Below are 17,734 nucleotides of genomic sequence, written 5' to 3'. Positions count from 1 at the left end.
TAAAAAAATCTCGTAGGACGTCATTTACCAGGGCTTGGAAAATGGCAGGGGCGTTAGTGAGTCCGAACGGCATTACCAGGTACTCGAAGTGGCCCAGATGGGTGTTGAAGGCCGTCTTCCACTCGTCCCCCTCGCGGATGCGGACCAGGTGATAAGCATTGCGGAGATCAAGTTTGGTGAAATGGGTGGCTCCTTGAAGGAGTTCAAAAGCTGAGGTGAGCAGAGGTAGAGGATATTTGTTTTTGATAGTGATCTTGTTCAGTCCCCGATAGTCAATGCAGGGGCGTAGGGACGCATCTTTCTTTTTAACAAAAAAGAAGCCTGCACCCAAGGGAGAGGTGGAGGGACGGATGATGCCTGCTGCCAGGGAGTCTGTGATGTAGCGCTCCATAGACTCGCGCTCAGGTTTCGAGATACTGTAGAGTCGGCTAGTGGGCAAGGGGGCGCCTGAGAGCAAATCAATCCCGCAGTCGTACGGACGATGGGGGGGCAGCGATTGGGCCCCGTCTTTGCTAAAGACTCGACCTAGATCATGATATTCGGCTGGCACGGTTGACAAGTCGAGGCGAGAGGGCGGCCCCGCAAGATCGTCTGACATGCAACCCGGCACAGCAGAGCGTAAACACTGCTCATGGCAACGGGTGCTCCACCCTACAATACATCCCTTGGCCCAATCAATCTGTGGATTGTGTCGCTGGAGCCAGGGGAATCCCAAAACTAAGGGTGTGTCAGGTGCCTTGAAGAGAAACAGGAACATCTGTTCAGTGTGGTTGCTGGAGAGAGTGAGTGTGATTTCTTGAGTGCGGTGAGTGACAGCGGCTAAAGGCCTGCCATTAAGCGCTGACACCTGGAGTGTTTCCGGGAGAGGAACAACAGGCAAACCCATCTTGTGGGCCAAAGCCTCATCCAAAAAACTTTGTTCAGCTCCTGAGTCTATTAGTGCATCACAAGAATGGGTGCGGGAAAGAAACCATAATTTAGCAGGGCAGCTGAGGTGGAGGAATGTATTCACCGGCGCACCCGTCAGTATCCCCACCTTTACTGACGGGCTGAGTCTTTTAGCCGTGAGGGACAGGAGTCCGCGAAATGCCCCTTCTTCCTACACACAAAACACTCACCCACCAGTTGTCTTCTGCTCCGGGTGAATTTAGTCCGTCCGAGCTGCATGGGTTGCTCCTCGTCAGCAGGTGAGTCCGTTCCCTCCTCTCTCCACTCGAGAGAGGGGAGTCCAGTCGAAACTCCTACGACCCCTACTGACCGTCGCCCATCTCCAGTCCGCCTGCCAAACTCCCGCATATGGTCGTCTAGACTGATACACATGTTAACCAGGGCACTTAACGATTTAGGAAGCTCTTTAGTGGCCAACTCACGTTTGACATTCTCGTTTAAGCTGTTTAGGAATGCTCCTCGGAGCGCCTTTTCCTCCCAACCCGTCTCCTCGGCCAGGATCCAAAAGTCCACGGAGAAGTCTGCCACGCTTCGCCGGCCCTGCTTTAAAGTAAACATGCGATGAGCAGCACTGTCAGGGTTAGAGCCTTTGTCAAACACACACCGAAATTTGCTCAAAAAAATCACTATATGAGATGGAGGATTGGGCGCTCAGGACTGCTTGAGCCCAGAGTAGCGCTCGTCCAGTCATGAGCTCCACCATGAGGGTGATCTTGGCGATATCAGAGGCATAAGCTCGAGTCTGCTGCCTAAAAATCAGAGAGCATTGAGCCAAAAACCCCCGGCTCTTGTCCAACTCTCCACTGAATTTTTCAGGTATAGGGAACGTGTGTTCTCGCTGAGGCGGAGGCGGAGATGGGGGAAGGGGACAGGCCGCCGCTATATTTAGAAGCTCCACTGGTGGTTGTGGTGGTGTACTGGGCTCTGGTGGTTGAATGGGTGCCCTAGGTGTAGCAAGCAACATACCTTTCAGTTCAGATACCACCTGTAGTAGCGCAGACTGCTCCTTGGCCACATGCTGCAGCATCTGTTCATGCCGCTCCAACCGTTCAGCTTGAAGCGCGAGCTCGCGCTGGACGGGGGTTGAGTCCGCTGAGTCCATAGCTGGCTGGATTGTTCTGTCACGGGTAATGGGGGAAATACAGACTCAGTCGCGGAGCTCTGGATGCGAAGCAAACAGTGCGTTTATTTACAGTGCTCAAAACAGTCACAAAGCGAAGTACAAAAATCCAACGGTGATCATCTCCAAATTCCCAGTGGTGTGCAGGTGAGTCTCCCAAGTGATTATCTGAGTGTGTTTCTCCTCCGAGGGCTTAATCCAGCGGACTCCTTCTCTCCAACCTTCTGCTCCGTATCACTTCCTCCTATAAACAAGTGACGACAGCTACAGGTGAGAAGGGTAGCCGGCTAAGGCTATGTTAAAAGTAAGAAAACACTCTTTACTACCGAGCCTCCAGTACAATCCAGCGTCGACTGCCATCCAGACACATAGTTAAGTACCTCAGTCCACAACGAGGATGATCAGTGACAGCTGGATGGCAAATTAGGTGCAGGTGTGTCAGCCACTGGGTGGAGGAGGAGAGAGAGAGAAGCACACACATACACACACAGACAGGTCGCTCCGGGAAGGACCGTCCGACCATGACACAACTATGCATGCTTTTGTTCACACCTATTACCAATTTAATATTACCAGTTAACCTAATATTCATGACTTTGGACTGTGGGAGAATCCAGAGTACATGACATCAAGGCACACAGAGAGAGCATGAAAGCTCCACAAAGAGGTTTGAAACTGGGATCTTCTTTCTGTGATGTGACAGAGCTAGCCACCACAGTACATGGCATCATTATTTTTGAGACACTAACATCAGTATTTTTGTTTTGTACAGTACTTTGCAAAAGTTCTGAGCCACTCCTCATTTCAGCTTTTTTTGCTAGGAAAATATCAAGGTAGAAAAATGTCTTTCTTTTAATTTCTTTAAGTATTTTCTTGAAAGACATTTCAAATGACTCTTTGGATGCTGTTTGCTTTTGTTCCAGTCGCTGTCAAGATCATCCCACACTGCTTTAATAATGTTGAAACATGGGCTTTGAAGAAGCCAATCTATAAATTACTGTTTTTTTTTCCATCTATGCTTTCACTTCATTGGCAGTATGTTCTGGATTATTGTCATACTGAACAATTAAGCTGTTGCCAAGCAGATGCTTTCCAGATGGTATTGCATGGTGGATTAAAATCCGGTCATAGTTTTCTGCCTTCATAATTCCATCAGTTTAGACAAAATCCCCAACACCACTATCTGAAATGCAGCCCCAAACCAAGACACTCACTATTGTACCTCTTTCCTGACCTCCTCTTTACCTACAATTTCAACAAAAAAAATTGTTTGGATTCATCACTCCATTCCCTTCCTTAAGGATGGCTTTCGTCCTCTGTTATGTGTAGACACAACTATTGAGTGGCTTCCAAACGGTCCTCTGAAAATTGTCAGTTAAAATTTTGAAAGACCTTAAGAAAACCTGGAGAACTATGGCCCAGAACCACTTCAGGAAAAGTTTAAATGTTCTGGTTCACTAGAAGAAAATTAATGAATAAAGAAATGAGGGCTTGTTTAAGATTTAATCAAGAGTCTGTTTTGTGTGCCTACATTATTTCATACCTTAACATATGAAAAACAATGAAATCCATGTTAACACATTTTAATAAATGGCAGTTTTACCTGGTTACAAACAAATACACCAGTTAAAGAAAAACAGGAAAATGCAAAATAACAAACAAAAAAATAGCTAACATATAATAAATCGCTATTCATATGTATCATGTTGATAACAACAATGTTTATATTTGTAAATTAATTATTACATTTATTAATCATGTAAATTCCCTGCACCTGTCATAGACGTCCACATGGCGGTCAAAAACATTGCCCAGTAAAGTTCAAATGTTCAGCGTCATATTAATGTCCAGGTCGGGTCATGGTTTGACGTCCAAATTGTGGACCAAGTTTTGAGTAGGAGGACATAAATCTCATTACTTACACTTGTACTTGCCCAATTAAAAACAAAAGACTTCATAACATAGTAATAAAAAATCAAAATGGGTATGAGTGTACGTTTATTCCTTCGTGGCCAATGACAACAAATCATATCATGAGAAAAAAAAAATGTTGGTAATTAGTGTTTAAGTCTCTATAATATTATTTTTATTAGTTGTGTTTTTTGGGGTTTTTTTTTACTTCAGTCTAACATTCACCACCAAAAAATTATATATAACTAAAACTTCACATATTTTAACTTTCTGTAATCATTTCCTGTCTACAGTGTAAGACTATTTGAGTGACACAGGTGTTTCCACATTGCTTCCTCTTAATCTGAATGACATCTGACAGTGTGGATTTCCCCTGAATATTTTTTTCCCTCCCAGGCTTCAGGCACCTTTCAGCTTGTCTCATCTGCAGCAAATCCCTTCCAGACATTTAGGTGGTGTTGCTGTAGAAAACACGCCTGTCACTTCATGTTTTATCACATGCTCTTGACTCAGCAATGAGTGAGAACCTCTTAAAGCCACAACCAAATTGTAACTTGTATCCATGCCAGTGATGCCTTTGAACTAACTGTGTTTAACCATCCGAAAGGGTGTAAAAGATATTGGAAATGATCCACAGGCTTATTAGTGTTAGTATAGCTTTTTTGCTGTGAATGAAACACAAGATGAGACAGAGGCTGACTGGGACTTCAGCACTAAAAGGACATTATTCTAATTGGTCCCTTGAATGTTACAATCCCCATGTATCCCTGCCATTATAAGAAAAGATTGCAATTTCACTTGTCACAAAATATTACCTTCATTTTATATGTGCACAGCACCATCTAAAAGCTTCAGAGAGCTTGTTTAGCAGACGAGTATCCTTCAAGAAACCACAGTATTTTGTAAGCAATACTTTCTCCTAGAATAATAACACAGAAGGTAAATGTAAAAGGCAATTTACAGTAGTAAGTTTTGCATGCAAATTTCAGCTTTTTGTAATATTTATATTATTATTGATTAATAGTTAATTATTGCATTACTCCACTAAGCTAATGTATTTATCAAGTTGAGGGTTAAGGGTTAGAAATTAGCATAGTTAAGTAAAGTGCAAAGTGTGTGATTGAACATTTTGACCTATGACTTTCTGCATCCATCCATAAATTACTGGGTATTTCTTTACATAGATTACTAAAGATCATTTGTTTTTTAACAACTAAAAGTCTGGAAGCTGTAGGCTGACATTTTAAAGGCAATTTAAAGTCGTTTTTACATGGCCTGTTTGCTTTGTATTAATACATGCAATAATGAACTATAATTGACTATAGTGCAGCAAAAGCTGATAGAAAATGAAAAATAATAATGGCTAAACAATGCACCCACCCCGCTGGGTTTTAGGAGCTACTTAAAATATATTTTATGTCAATATTGCAAAGAATTTGAAATACAGTGTAATCAGAATGGTCACATGCAATATTGTCAGATTCTCTTACAAAATACATTATATGGAAGCATATTATTAAATCAACTTTAAATTATGTCTTGATCCATTTACTGACTTAGATATCACATAAGCAGTTTAAGTGACAACACCATTTCTACAGATCGGATCCCAAATGACAGTGTGACATAAAAGATGTTCCACTGCTGTGTTGAAGCAATACCCTGACCAGATTCTGATACCCGAATCAGTCTTGGATGTATTGCATTTTGAGCCCATCAAAATAGCCGGCACCGCAGCCTGACACGCACAAAATGTGACAACATGTTGTTGTTAGGCAGACCACAAGCGGTTGTTTATTTTAATAGCAATATGCCATGTAAGCACTCAAATTAATATAAACATGGAAAGCTGATTTCTGGAACAATATTTCTCCTGGCTTGCTGATGATGTTGATGTCTGCTAGCATGGCATCTCGATTGGTCTATGCTTTTTGCATTGCAACAATATGAGTAAAATAGTTTTGTTGTTTGTTTTTTTAACATTTATACCATATTTGCTTCAACTATGACATGATGCACAGCTCACTCAGTGGTAGTTGATTCTCTGTCAGCTGCACTGAGATATATCCCAGTGGCCTGAGGGTTATTTTGGCCTACCATGAACAGGCAGCTTATCACAAAGAGGAATAAGTTTATGGAAGGTTTGCAAAGCATGTGCATCTGCTGCTACCTGCTGTAACATCTGTAATGTCTACAGATAACTTTTGCACAAGTGGCCCACTGAAGAAAAGGAAATGTGGAGGTGGCTTCACATTTTAGCCCCCCCCTAAACGCAACTCCAAGGGGATTTGTGTTTCATCCCAAGATTGAACCAGGGACCTTTTACTTATTTTGAAAATGTGTAAACCAATACACCCTAGAGCAATTGCTGGACATATAGCTAAAGGTGGCAAAATAAGTAACAATCAGCAGTAAAGTACTTTATATATGTTATAAACATGCCTAACTTAAACATAAAACAGCTGAAAGGGGGTATGCACACTGCCCACTCAAAAGTTAGAATTTATTTAAAAGGAAATAGATAGGGATATTGCACACAATTCATACCATGAACATTTTGCAGACAGAAGACTGGCAATACAGATGGTCAGACTATAAATTGAAGTTGTTGTTGTTGTTGTTTTTATCTCAATTTGATCAGTTGTTATTTGCTCAGTTTTTGAACTGTTCAAACAAAATCACAAACTAAAGGCAATACTATGATGGACTGCAGCTTAAGAAAACACCAATAGGAAAAGTCTGCAAAAGAAAAATAAAACAGCAATAAAAACAGAAATTGAATAACAACGTGACAGAATTCAGACAGAATGTGACTCATTGTAATGAAACATGTTTAAAAGAATATATATATTCTCTTATTTAAAAATAATAATAATAGCAATATCTTGTTAAACTAGATCATGGTTAAACATTTTCAGAAACTACTCTTAATGCCTTTAAATGATCAAGTTCATCTGAACTATGCTGACACCCGTTTCTCCCACACTTACACAAGTGTTATTCAAATGACATATAGCTCAATTTTCCAGGTTCAGAGTACAACCTTGGCAGAACTTTGTTAAAGCAATTCTGGTTTACAAATCAGTCACCTTCACACTCATTGCATCAATAGGGGAGAGTTCATGGTGTCTCATATCAATCCTCTCACACAATCTTCTCAACCTAATGAGCGAGTCGTTGTTGATTGCTTATTTGTCCCAAAATCCTCTTTTCAACCTTGCTTACTGGGTAGCAGTGAACTGATGCTGGTATTTGTTAAGGGAACAGAACCCATATCATCACGAAAAGTACAAGGCAGGCTATATTAAGGAGCTATTCAATACAGTGATGTACCCCTTGGAGTCACCTTTCATTTCATTTTCACAACGTGGAGTCATGTAGTCATAGATATGTACTATTATTATCTGTCCCATGAGGTTTGTCAAACCAAAAGATGAAATGAATCCATGTTTTCAGCCTCTTCTGGTGCATTGCTCTTAATGCATTTGCTGCTAACTGTTATTCGCCATGCAGTCTCTCATCCAGCTATTAGGACAGATGATTCAATGCCTTGTGGTCGCTGTGCCTGACCTGATATTAACGTTCCAACTTGGATTTCATCCACAGCTGCAGTACTCAGACGCAGTATTGATCACATCAATGATTCAAAGGGTAAAGGGAGTCACAAGCAGCAGACAAATGACAATAATAAACAAATATGCCATCACTGATAGTATTTAAATTTAGAGCATCGTTTTATTTTTATTTGCAGCTGTCAGATAAGACAAAATACGTATGATTTGTCTTTATTGAATTAAAGGATTAATTAAGTGGCATAAAGTGAATCAGTGGTGTATGTTAAGCCTGTGGCTTCCAAGGAAAGCGATTGTCCAGCTTCTTTGTACGAACATTGCAACAGCTCAGCTATGTTCCTTATGTGTATTTGAATGGAATAATAAAAAAAATTAAAAAAACTCACAGCATTTCAAAAGATTCAGGTACATACATATCCTACTTAGTTGTAAACAGTACATCATCAGATTGCCTATCCAAGCTGTCTTAGGGCAAGAGGCAGAGTACACCCTGGACAGGTCGCCAGTCTGTCGCAGGGCTAACACATAGACACATGCCTGATTATATAACATATATAACGCAGCACTGAAGGTCCACATAATACATCGAAGAAATTTGGAAACACCAGGACTCTTCCTAGAGCTGGCACCCCAGCCAATCTGAGTGATTGGGGTAGAAAACATTTAATCAACGAGATGACCAAGAACCAGATGATCCCTCTGACAGAGTTCCAGCATTGCTCTTTACAGAGAGCAGAATCTTCTAGAAGGACAACCATTTTTGCAGGATTTTGCTAATCAGGCATGTAGTGTTCAGAACATTTCTAAGTAAAAGGCAAAGTTTGACTAAAGGCAACTGGACTCAGATTATGCTGGAGGAAACCAGGAAATGAACAACACCACCCCTGTAGTGAAGCATGGTGGTGGCAGCATCATGCTGTGGGAATGGTTTTCAGCTGCAGGAACTGAAAGACTAGTCATTGTCAAGAGACAGATAGATGCAGCAATGTACAGAGACATCCTTGATGATGATAACCGACTCCATAGTGCTCTTGAACTCAGACTGGGGTGAAGTTTTGTTTTACAGTAGAAAGAATACCCACTTATGTATTATATATTTTCACTGAATCCTTATTACAATAGACTGAGCTTCTGATGTATGTAAATGGTAAATGGCATGTATTTGTATAGCGCTTTACTTAGTCCCTATGGACCCCAAAGCGCTTTACACTACATTCAGTCATCCACCCATTCACACACTGGTGATGGCAAGCTACATTGTAGCCACAGCTGCCCCGGGGCGCACTGACAGAGGCGAGGCTGCCAGACACTGGTGCCACCGGGCTCTCTGACCACCACCAGTAGGCAACGGATGAAGTGTCTTGCTCAAGGACACAACCACCGAGACTGTCGGAGCCGGGGTTCGAACTGGCAACCTTCCAATTACAAGGCCAACTGCCAACTCTTGAGCCACGATCGCCCCCATGTACAAAAATGTACAAAAAGTATGATAAAATACTTGAAACATTAAGAACTATGCTCTACAACTTTAATTATGCTGAGTGCCTCAGTGTGAACTAAGTCTTTGAGCGAGTCCTGATTGGTTACACTGGCTATAGCTAAGGTCTCTGTGCATGGGAGGACAGAGATCATTGGGCTAGTAAGAGGCAGGACACACAGCTGTGGAGGGTTTCCAACATTAACCTCCAAATATTCTATGGTTTTTGAATTACTGATATAATTTTATAATCTACACACATAAAATTCAGTCTCATGTAAGTGTGACTGCAAGAAAGAAAGGCACCCACCTACAATGGCATAGAAACACGCTTCACAATCACACATACAGTATCTGATGGTGTAAACCGCGCCATACGTGATGTTAAGTAATTCATTCACAACTACATTTTAGCACTGCCATTTAAAAATGGAATAGAAAGGTTTTCACACTTCAAAACAATGAGACACCTTTAAAGCAGAATAAGATTTCACTCAATAACAGCAGAATTAATTACCACAAGGTGAAAGCTAAAAAATGCTACTTAATTTTTAATTTCCACATGATTTCCAGTCTCAATTGTAACTTTTACAGATGGGATTGTCAAGACACTAAAGAAGGTGGACACCTGAAGAAGATGCACAACCATTTTCTTTGTATAAAGCTTGGCTATCTGCAGCTTAATAGCAAGATCTGATTCGTCTTCCCAAAAGAGATGACGATCAGTTGTGTGAGAGGGTGGCCTACAGTTAGATAGACCTTTCAATATAGACGTATCATCTACTTGTTTTGAATAGCTGTAGCAATTTAAATGTAAGATTTTAAAATCCATTTATTATTGTAAAAGTGATGTATATTAGTACATATCTTGATCTTAACCTTACAGTAACTTAAAAGCTATAAACTGAAAAATTGAAAATATCATTATGTGAGATTCAATTCCTGGTCTCTCCTGTTCAAACATTAACTAAAAGTATTTGCACCACTACTACTCTGTCTATGCAGACTTTATAGATATTTTAGAAAACAGTTAAAGCACGTGTTATTTCAGGAACATTTAAGATGGCAGGAACAAATAGCAGATGATTGTCTCACTGGAGGGTTTGATAGATCTGGCATGCTGTACCTCCCTCACAGCTGAATAACTGAACAGAGGACAAAAAGCAGGATTACAGAAATATCTACTATTTTTCAACAGGTTACCTTGGAGCCCCCAGTTAAGCTTTAAGATATGACAGCTGGGACTTGACTCATCCCTGATATTAGCGGGGTAACTACAAACCAACAGTTTCTTTTTCTTTTCTGTTTTGGGTGTTTTGGTTATACAGGGAGTGCAGAATTATTAGGCAAATGAGTATTTTGTCCACATCATCCTCTTCATGCATGTTGTCTTACTCCAAGCTGTATAGGCTCGAAAGCCTACTACCAATTAAGCATATTAGGTGATGTGCATCTCTGTAATGAGACGGGGTGTGGTCTAATGACATCAACACCCTATATCAGGTGTGCATAATTATTAGGCAACGTCCTTTCCTTTGGCAAAATGGGTCAAAAGAAGGACTTGACAGGCTCAGAAAAGTCAAAAATAGTGAGATATCTTGCAGAGGGATGCAGCAGTCTCAAAATTGCAAAGCTTCTGAAGCGTGATCATCGAACAATCAAGCGTTTCATTCAAAATAGTCAACAGGGTCGCAAGAAGCGTGTGGAAAAACCAAGGCGCAAAATAACTGCCCATGAACTGAGAAAAGTCAAGCGTGCAGCTGCCAAGATGCCACTTGCCACCAGTTTGGCCATATTTCAGAGCTGCAACATCACTGGAGTGCCCAAAAGCACAAGGTGTGCAATACTCAGAGACATGGCCAAGGTAAGAAAGGCTGAAAGACGACCACCACTGAACAAGACACACAAGCTGAAACGTCAAGACTGGGCCAAGAAATATCTCAAGACAGATTTTTCTAAGGTTTTATGGACTGATGAAATGAGAGTGAGTCTTGATGGGCCAGATGGATGGGCCCGTGGCTGGATTGGTAAAGGGCAGAGAGCTCCAGTCCGACTCAGACGCCAGCAAGGTGGAGGTGGAGTACTGGTTTGGGCTGGTATCATCAAAGATGAGCTTGTGGGGCCTTTTCGGGTTGAGGATGGAGTCAAGCTCAACTCCCAGTCCTACTGCCAGTTTCTGGAAGACACCTTCTTCAAGCAGTGGTACAGGAAGAAGTCTGCATCCTTCAAGAAAAACATGATTTCCATGCAGGACAATGCTCCATCACACGCGTCCAAGTACTCCACAGCGTGGCTGGCAAGAAAGGGTATAAAAGAAGAAAAACTAATGACATGGCCACCTTGTTCACCTGATCTGAACCCCATTGAGAACCTGTGGTCCATCATCAAATGTGAGATTTACAAGGAGGGAAAACAGTACACCTCTCTGAACAGTGTCTGGGAGGCTGTGGTTGCTGCTGCACGCAATGTTGATGGTGCACAGATCAAAACACTGACAGAATCCATGGATGGCAGGCTTTTGAGTGTCCTTGCAAAGAAAGGTGGCTATATTGGTCGCTGATTTGTTTTTGTTTTGTTTTTGAATGTCAGAAATGTATATTTGTGAATGTGGAGATGTTATATTGGTTTCACTGGTAAAAATAAATAATTGAAATGGGTATATATTTGTTTTTTGTTAAGTTGCCTAATAATTATGCACAGTAATAGTCACCTGCACACACAGATATCCCCCTAAAATAGCTAAAACTAAAAACAAACTAAAAACTACTTCCAAAAACATTCAGCTTTGATATTAATGAGTTTTTTGGGTTCCTTGAGAACATGGTTGTTGTTCAATAATAAAATTATTCCTCAAAAATACAACTTGCCTAATAATTCTGCACTCCCTGTACTCTCTCAATGGCAATTTGTATTTGCTAAAATATTGCTTGTATAATGCCCAAACTCAAGTGGATTTTAGGAATCTTACATTTTAAAAGTGTGTAATCTAGTCCTATAGGACTGCAGACTAGACTAATTTCCTTTAGTTATATTCTTCCTTTGAACTGACAGGTTCTCAGCTTTAACTGGTTTGTTGTCATTTTTTCACCCATCAAAGTTCTTTCTCAGGCGCCAAAGTTGGAACGAAAATAGCTGAAATACTAATTTGAAGGAAATGGAGAATTTTCCTACTTTCTTGCAAATTACAGTGCATTTTCCAACCTTGCATCCCAAAAGAAATCCTAACAATAGGTATAGAAAAATGTTTAGTTGCTGCATTAATAGTAACTAATGGAAAATAGAATATTTTGCAACTGAGTGTTTTGAACATATTTGTTGACATATACAATTAGCCACTAATTTAAAGTATTTATCCTGCTTACACAGAGAAAGACAAGCATTCTGACACGACATCACTAATCAAAGTTCCTTTTTTCTTTGCCATTTAAATATTTTATAAACTCTCCCACTAGGATTTATAAGCCTTGCCAGTGTCTCTTTTCAGAAACATAATTTCTTGAGTTTAGTCATCATTTACGAAAATGGAGCTCAGCTACATGATGTCACTCAAAAGTACGAACAAGAGGTTTGAAAGTTGATGACTTTGTTCTGTTATAGGGTTGATGCGTTTCTTTTCAGATGTAATGTTTGCTGTTTGTCAGATGTTACAGTTATTACAGTTTGCCTTTATAGCTGATAATTCAAGAAAGATGTGACTTGAGGGTACTAAGTGTTTCCAATGAGTGTCTAGGCTAGATGCTTAAACTTCCCAAAAAATCTGTGACACATCAAGTGCAGTTTTAAAATCATTTACACCCTATGTGTAATCCATCATGGCACAAAGACAGCACATCAAATGCTCAAACTGTTTCGTTTGGTTTGAGTTTTTTAAAGAAATATGTGCTCATTTGGAATGTGTTCATGTTGCAAAAACTTTGGGATATGAAAACATCTTCTGACAGTCATAGGGATGTGAAATATGATCTACCTTCATTTGCACCACTATTTTCCTTTTTGTCGTTCTTTATTTGTTTGTTTATTTGTGCATAAATCAGAAGTCATTGTAAAGGGATGCACGTTTACCATGGAAACCCAGTCACGATTAGTGGGTTATTATCAGTGACCACCTTGCTGAGGTGGAGGACGTATTTTGTCACTCGTAAAGCTTTTTCTGTCGTAGGCTTTTGTTAAAGTTACAGCCAGTGACGGCCACTTAGACTTCCTATCTTGTGCATCTTGTAATGCAAATCCAACGCTTGGAGTCTTCTTAGTGTCTCATAAAAGAATAAGGAAACAAGATCATATAATTTAGCAATTTAACTTCCGGTCAGTCATTTCTCCAACAGCCTTTGCAGGTCAATGACCTTTGCAACTAAGCCTAAAAACAGAGCTAAAAGTCTACATTTTAATCACATTTTAACTGTTATTATTTCAAATCCATTGTGTTTCTGTAATTAGGCAAATTTATAAAATCAGGCTACTTTCAAAGGCCCTTCAAAACTTAGTTATACCATTTTCCAAAAGCATATTTTATTGTAATAATTTCAACTAATATCATGTATTCTTTTAAAAGTTCTCTAAATCCTTTAGTTAGCTACTCAGCAGATTTTCTAAAACATTAACTGTAGACACTCGGATATTCACAAACCATTGTGCATGAGATACTGTAGTGTTGCAGCCCTTTAGAGGCAGCGTGCTCTTCAGCAAGACGTTTGATGCATTCTAATGAGGAAACAATGTTTCCATAGTCGGCAGAAAAAACAGCGATTTGTTTGATTCCTGAGCAGCAATTTGTTTTGTCTGGTTAAGTGCTCATGTGTAACAGTACTCCAAGTATTCTCCACAGAGGGAAAAGTGGTACATGTATTTTAAATGTTAGGGCAGTGTGTAACCTTGATGCTCGTCAGCAACATAAATTAAATGTGCTGTGGAAGGAAAACAAATTCCCAGTCCTACTCTGCTGATATGTGTCTCCCAGCTTCAGTATAGCCGGCTGCCTCTGCCATTTGTCTGTGTCCACAACAGTTCCAGTGCACACACCCGCCCAAACCAGCAGCTTGAAATGAGATTCACTCAAGTGCATAATCCCTCAGTTCTGCTTAGCTGTGATTAATTGACCAAATATCTCTTATATATGAAGTGTCCACAGAACCGTTCACAATTAAAATAAAGAAATAAATAAACGGGCTATCTTGTACAACACAACGTCCTCACAAGTTAATCGCTTACAAACTTGTCCAAGGAGCACACTGTAATCTCAGAGTATCGTTAAAAGCTCTTCCCCGTTTAGCCCCCCTGGCAAAATGATTTACTGACACGTCATTAAAAACCCGTCAGGGAAATAGACATCATGCAGAGAAATGGCCCTGCAGATCGATACCCAAGTAACCTCTGAAGCAATGTGTAGCTTGTCATAAGGAAGAAGCATTCGTGTTTACAGTTTCATACTCATAATTTCAAGGAAGTTATTTAGGCCTTCATTATTGAACCATCGTTGAAATCATTCACTTCTTGTCACCTTCATACAGGTTTACTGGCTATTTGCTACTCTTTGATGAAACTTTACATTTTACCATATTGTGAACTTCATACACTTTTTTAAAACTTGAACCTGGTGTATTTTATGTCATAATAAACATTTGATCCCTTAAACACATGCAGTCTTAAATAGAATCAGGAAGTTGTCACCTAATAGCTTAAAGTGGAGTTTAGAGGGAGAAAATAATTAATCAGCTTTAATTTAAGTGCTGGTTACCACAAGCAATTATAACTTTATGGACAGTAACCAGTGACTGAAGTTTCTGAGAAACCAGAATGTATGGATTGCTTTATATCAGTCTGCCAGAATAACATGTCCTCATCTCACTTATTCCACCAAAGATTTTACAATACTTTCAAGTGAACTGGAATCCTGGCCTCCTTAATGACTGAAGAGTAGAGAAGTAGTAATTCTGTCACACTATTCATAGCGATGCAACATTCGACCATTCATGGAAACGATCAACAATATTGACAAAGTGCTGCAGACCATATAAATGTTAACTATAAGTACTGGTTGCATGTCCGTAGCCTCCTAAATTCAGTATAAACAGGATATAAACTCCCTTATTCCAGATTGTGAGGTATAGTCAATGATCAAAATGCAATGAGAGACAATTTTTGCATTGTCAGCTTTTTGTATGATCATGAATTCATTTTTTACTTTGGGTTTAGCTTCAATCTGGATCAGTATTAATGGACAGAATACTACCTCATTCTGAAACAAATCATAAAAAAGGAGCAGGAAAGGAGTTACACTCATAAGGAATTATAGTCTCCAGCAGGAAAATACACAAAACATTTATTGTTTTTCACAGTAAGAGCACATTAGGGGTGAACTAAGCTGTGCATTTTAACTGCATCTGCTTGATATTGTAGTTTCAAAACAGCAGATATCAGCTGTCACATTGTTACAGATTCTAGTGTAAGTGCATTAACCATTCTCTTTTCCTGAGTGTTTATCAATTCTCCTTTGCAACTTTCCTCGACATCATGATGGTTTCCACCAAGGTCTAGGAAAATCAATTAGGAAAAGGAGATAGGAGGCAGTATTTCTGGGTATTTCACCTTACCCAAACATTCAAAGTAAAACAAGGAGTAACCCCAACTGACACAGAGACATGGCATTTAACACTAAAGATGACGACAAAGACTGGGGAAAACATGAGGCAGGAAAACTAGAGGCACAAGGAAAGTAACCAAACTTAAAGTCAAACCAAAACACAAGACTAACAATACAAAATCTCAGGAGCATTATTTTGTGTTTGCCAGACACATGAGTTGAAAGTCAGAGGTTTTTGTTTTGTACAGAACAGAGCAGACATCAGTGACAAAAGTGACACAGTAATTAAGTAAAAGGAGGAGATTGGATGGAGGTGGGTTGCAAAGAGGTTTGCATATGTGCAGCAACTAAAAAGTGACCAATGCAACTTAAATATCTCACACTATTTGGAATTTGCCAATTGGACACAAGGAATTGTGGCTTGGCACTCAGACTAGCTGATGTCAACAATGTGGTTTGCCTGATATAACATTACAAACGATTCTCTTCTAAACCTAATCCAGAAAAATCAGCTATAACGTCTACAAGTGATGCATATATTACACGGCAGAGTCAACAAAGGCTTTTAAAATTAGTTGTGTATTAATATTTAATCTGTAGGAGACAGCCCTGACTACCTGTACTGATATTGCTGCAAAGCATTGCCAGTGGTTATAAATACAATTCTTAAACTTAAAATAATTGGGATGATATTTTGCAACTAACTAAAACCAGAAAGCTGCATGCTCTAATTTTTTTAGAAACACAAACAGCAATAATTTAGGACGACATATGAAGGACCAAAAGTAACACCAGGATTATGATTTAAACCAGCTACTTGTACTGCACAAATGCCTGTGAAAGTGTAAAATACAGCCTGAACATCTGGCAGTAATGGAAAAGTCAGATCCTCATGAAGTGTGAGAGGGTTTTTTTGTTTTTTTTTTGGTTTAAGTGCTAAGACTAAAAACACCTGCCTGCCGTTTCAAGGAGAGTCATTACTTTGTTTAATATACTGAGCACATCCTTTTTAGAATGTTTTTGAAGCTGTATGCCAACTCTGGATCCAGACCAGAAACACAGTTGTCTTGGCAGGAAGAACTAGGCTTGGATGATAGATGAAGCTGGAGGCAGTGTGCTGAGGAACCGATGCCTTCGAGACCCCTGTCTCTCCATGTCCACTTCCTTCTGTCTCTCATCTTGCTGTTCTCCTCCTCGTCTCTGACGCCTAATCTGTCTCCTCAGCAAGCACACTCTGGTTTACAGAACCCCGTGATGCATCAGCCTCCATTCTCTTCATGTCTCCTCTGTGGCCTAATTGATGGCAGAACACTAACAAGTTGCCCTCCCTCAATCTCTCCAACGTATCCTGCTCTTGAAGGGCCTCTCTCTCCCCCACTCCTGTACTCATCCTCCACCCCCACTCTCCCATTTCACCGCTGTGTTCATTATTCATTAAGTTTCCCTTTGGATCCAGAGAGAGCAATAGCATAGCTGGATTCATAGGCGAACTCAACAGCTGGCCCAAGGGTAGCTGAGTGATGTGAATGTGTGTGTGCAGAAGAGAGCGGTAAAGAGTGGTTGACTGATAGAAAGGAAAGAGTGAAAGTCAAATAATGCAGAGCACCGTGCTGAAAAAGAGTTTCCAAACAGTGTAATTGGCCTCTGAACCCATGAAACACAGTGCAGCCAAGCTGAGAAGTGCTGGTTATAGGAGATGATTGTATTTTGAAACTAAAAAAGGACTGTCGTTAAGGTAAGAGGCGGAATGCACTCATGGACTCGGGATAAAAAGCAGACTTATTTTGTGTGTTGTTTTAGCAGAACAGTTCTATAGAATATCAGTATAATTTCAAAACATATTGTTTGCCGTTTGCCCTAGTAATCATTAAACAACTGGACTTCCTGGTGTTTCCTACACTGAATAACTGCAATGCCCTTAGAGATTTTCATCTGTTTGGTTTTTTCTTGTTCGTCTAATGGCTCTTTTTTGCCTTTGTCTCCACTTCACCCTGTCAGTGTTCATTGTTTTGTTTTTGTTTTAGTCTGAAGTCACCTCATGCTTTATTTTAGTATTCAATTTATTTGGTGTCTCTTTGGTTGGTTTGCTACCTTTGTTTTCTTCCTTTCGCCCTAATCGTTTCCAC

Source organism: Astatotilapia calliptera, chromosome 9, assembly GCF_900246225.1.
Source record: "Astatotilapia calliptera chromosome 9, fAstCal1.2, whole genome shotgun sequence".
NCBI classification, from domain to species: Eukaryota; Metazoa; Chordata; class Actinopteri; order Cichliformes; family Cichlidae; genus Astatotilapia; species Astatotilapia calliptera.
Note: the sequence above shows the minus strand (reverse complement) of the source record.